The following is a 3,975-nucleotide window of genomic DNA, read 5'->3' on the forward strand; positions in this document are numbered from 1 at the left end:
AAGCACAGCTCCAAACCTGCTCGTGGCCAGATCCCGCAGACGCGCTCGGGAACACGAACCGAACAACCGCGCCGGCAGGTTCTCCGTCTCACTGTGGCGGCGGTGCGCGGCCGCTTGGCGATCCCCACCAGCTCCCGCTCGCTCGCTCGTTCACACCACACGAGAGGACAGAAGGTAGTGGTACAGAACAGACAGAGACGGTCAGTCAGATGGATGATGGCAGCGGGCTGGGCCAATTTGGCTTATACGAATGGGCCTTTCCTGGGTTCACACATTGTTTACTTGGAACGCAAGTTGGGCTTCCAACTTGCGACGGCAAAAAAAAAACGAATTCAATTCAAAACGCATTTGGATCCAACTCTGCTACCCCACGCCACCGCCTTCATCTTGTGCTTCTTGGCCAAACCGAACAACACACGTACCCGGCCGGCACATCGCGTACATCGATCCATCCATCAATCCATCCCTCCATGGAGCTGCCCGACGAGTTGCTCATCGACATCCTACGCCGCATCCCGCCAGAGCGCCTCGCCGCATGCAGGCGCGTCTGCAAGGACTGGCGCGCCGCGATCGACGGCCATCGGCTGGTCCTCTCGCACCTGCTGCCGGGCGCGCCGCCCGGCATATTCATCAACTACACGGGCAGCGGACGTTGGGACGACACGTATTTCTTCTCCCGAGGGATGCCTTTCGACGGCGGCATCGACACACGTCTCGCCTCCGCATCGTCCTCGTTGTCCTCATGCATCGTCATCGACCACTGCAATGGTCTCCTCCTCTGCACGTCCGACGACGGCATGTGCTTCGTCTACAACCCGGCAACGCGGCGGTCCGCGCAGGTTCCTGCACCAAGGGGCATGGAGTCCGAGTGGGGCGTTGGCTCGCCAGCATACCTCGTGTTTGACTCCGTCGCGTCTCTCCACTTCGAGGTGTTCTTTCTCCCTGATCGGTTGCCTGTCAAGCCCAAGGAACCAATACCCGCAAAGCCATCGCCACCACCATTCAATGTGGGGCGACTTTTCATGACTAGTGCCACGGATAACGAGTTCTTGCCTGAAGTTGACACAGACGATGATGGAGAGGATTGGTTAGTGGATTCAGAGGGGGAGGATGCACATCCACATTTGTTAAGCTCTGGTCACGAGCATGTTGAGCTGAGGGACACAATGGACGCCATCGAATGGCCACTGGTGGTGTACAAGGTGCAGGTGTTCTCTTTAAAGACAAGAGGGGGGGAGGAGAGGACGTTTGTCCGGAAAGATGACGCCATAGGTAACGTGGCCGGAATGTAGATGCATCAATGGTCACCACGCTTGACACATCCTTTTTGGCCTCGTCGTCGCTACACCGCCTACTGGAGGAATTCTCTTTACATCGAATGTCTTGGTGATTTCATCATGAGGTACACGAATTAAAATCTTTTGTTGCTAGCATCTAGTGCCTTAGATTGCTTTTGACCTAGTAATACATTTTTTTGTACACAAAAACCTTTTGTTTGCTAAACCAAGAAATTGCATGATATTGTGCAGATTCTCAGTATCCACGGGAAAGTATCTAGCAATAAAATGCCCCAAATTTCTTAGGGACGACGACTCGTGGCTGTTAAAGGCATCATCACATCTAAGAAAGTCCGGGAAGGGGGTCTACTACACCACAACTGACAAGGACTCTTGGCTCCAAGTATGGACACTGAACGAAGAATCAGAAGCATCCCACGGGACGCCGCCGGTGTGGGAGATGGTGCATTATGTTGACATTGAACCTCCCATGAGGCAACTATTGCACGAAAAACGCCAACATATGAGCCAGTCTTGGATCTTAGATCACGAGGATGCCAAACCAGCAGAACTTGGATACTATGAATGGGACTCTGACGACGATCAGGATGTTACTCCTCTTGCAGGAGAAGGCGATGGTGATGACGACCATAGTAAACGCTACTGGGCTTGTTCGTTGGACCATCTAGGATACCATCCAGACAAGGAGATTGCTTTCTTGGCTTCTCTGTGTGATGGTGGGGTCTACGCTTACTTCTTGGGCACCAACGTGCTCCAGTACTTGGGTGACCATTCCCCCTCACGGGGAAAACAATTTATTACCCCGCCCATAGTGAGGAGTCATATGTGTACACACCTTGTAGGTTTGATCTTCTTCCTGATGAGAACGATACTTTGTGCTGATTTGAGTAGCTAGATATGAGAAGATTGGTACTCAACTATAATGAACAAGACAACTGAGTTCTTAATTTGCATACAATTTATTTTCTTCAAGCAATTTTCATGTATAGGGCAATGCAGCAAACTAGAGGTGAGATTAAGAGCTGCCGAAAGTGAGCACTTAATTTCATGTTATGCTCTTTTGTTTGGAGACAAAAAAACTGTCTCGATCTGTCCGGGCTTTTACATGAAACGGGTTTTTGCTAGAAAAGAACTCCTACTACAACATTCGGGGAGATTGTTATGCTTGGTGGTGTTTGTATGTTGAGGACGTATGCCATCTGTTGGTGCTCAAAACAAGTAGTGCACGTGATGTTGCTCTAGAAAACAGTAGTAGTACACGTGACGACGTTGAAGCCTGAACCAGTTTTGCATAAAAGCTTTTATAGTAAGACAAATGATGCCAAACACTAAGCACAGATCCATCAAGAAACCCATCTTTCTTTTCCAGTTGGGCAAGAAACCTACCACCTCGGATCCCAGAAACGGCGGCGGAAATGCCAACACCTCCCCTTGCGGCTGCCTCTGTGGTCTATCCCGCGAGGCCGTGACCACCGAGCAGTTGATCTTTCCATTTCAAGGGGCTCTTGGCTTGTCGAGCATCCCTTTCGTGCTCATATTCTCGGCCGGAACTCTTGTGAAGGAGGAGCTGGCCAAGGATTTTGAGTACAACCAGGTGAGCTCAAGCTTCAGAAGCTGGTAAATATATTGTCTGTATATATTCAGGTCAGCTCACAAGAAGTTCTGTGAAGCAATTGAATCAATGTGGGCAACATTGAAGTGGCCGCAAGTCTGGAGGCCGTGTGTTTACATGTTCCCGTGCTTCATGCTGAGCCCAGACGGACATCCAAGGAGGGCTATTCTACCGGAACACATATTCGAGCTCCGGACTTGCATTTTCAGAGGTAGTTCCTTCTGCTACAAAAGTTCTTCAGATGCTAGTATTACATAGACTAGATCACTAGAAAAACATGACAAAGATCGACAAGACTGATGGATGGGACCTTGCATTTCTTTTCTGCGGGGATTCATGGTCTCATCTACTGTTTGATAAGTTCAGTCGGTTTGCTGCTCGCGTCCTTCTGTACCTCAAGATGGGCATAGCGGGCTACTTCTTCGCCGTGATCGGCAACAGCGTCTCCCAGCTATTCGGGCAGGTGAAACGGCCGCAGCTCCTCGTGCTCTGCTTGAAGCTCTGCCCTCTGGGCATCGAGGGCACCTTCTTCGCCCTGCTCATGTCCGCCTGGTGGAGCGGTCTTCTGATGCACGCCCTGAACGTGGCGCGCGCCGAGTTCGGGAACCTCTGGGTCACCGTGCTGGTGAGGAACCCATGAGGCTGCTCCCCGCTGGTGTTCCTGTTCCTGGTGCCTGTTGGAATCAACCGTGACCAGTCCGGTACGGACTTGGTACAATCACCAAGTAGGACTAGCTTAGCTAATACTCCCTCCATTCCAAAACAAGTGTCTCAACTTTGTACCAACTTTATGCTTAATACAAAGTTGAGATAGTTAGGGCATGTACAATGGTTCTATCTTAAAAATGCCACGTAGGATAAATAATAAGATGGAGGAGAGAGAAATTATAAGAAAGACTTGTCTTCTTTTATTTAAGAGAAGACAATAGATGATGTTTTAGAACACTATGTCTTACCATGTTTTTAAGAATAACTAATCATTGAAGATTAAGAGATGACCTATTGTAGATATATTTATTTGTCATCTCTAAATTACATGCAAGAATTAAAATAAGACTATTTTAT

The 3,975-nt window shown here is 49.5% G+C and overlaps 2 pseudogenes; both read left to right on the plus strand.

Annotated features, from left to right (window-relative positions):
* The first annotated feature begins 470 nt into the window (after nt 1-470).
* Nucleotides 471-2,333, plus strand: LOC147974070 (uncharacterized; annotated as a pseudogene).
* A 283-nt stretch (nt 2,334-2,616) lies between these two features.
* LOC147974071 (putative folate-biopterin transporter 2) lies at nt 2,617-3,724 on the plus strand (annotated as a pseudogene).
* The last annotated feature ends 251 nt before the right edge of the window (nt 3,725-3,975 follow it).

This window comes from Triticum urartu, chromosome 5A (assembly GCF_056163025.1).
Source record: "Triticum urartu cultivar PI428250 chromosome 5A, HENAU_Tu73, whole genome shotgun sequence".
Lineage (NCBI taxonomy): Eukaryota > Viridiplantae > Streptophyta > Magnoliopsida > Poales > Poaceae > Triticum > Triticum urartu.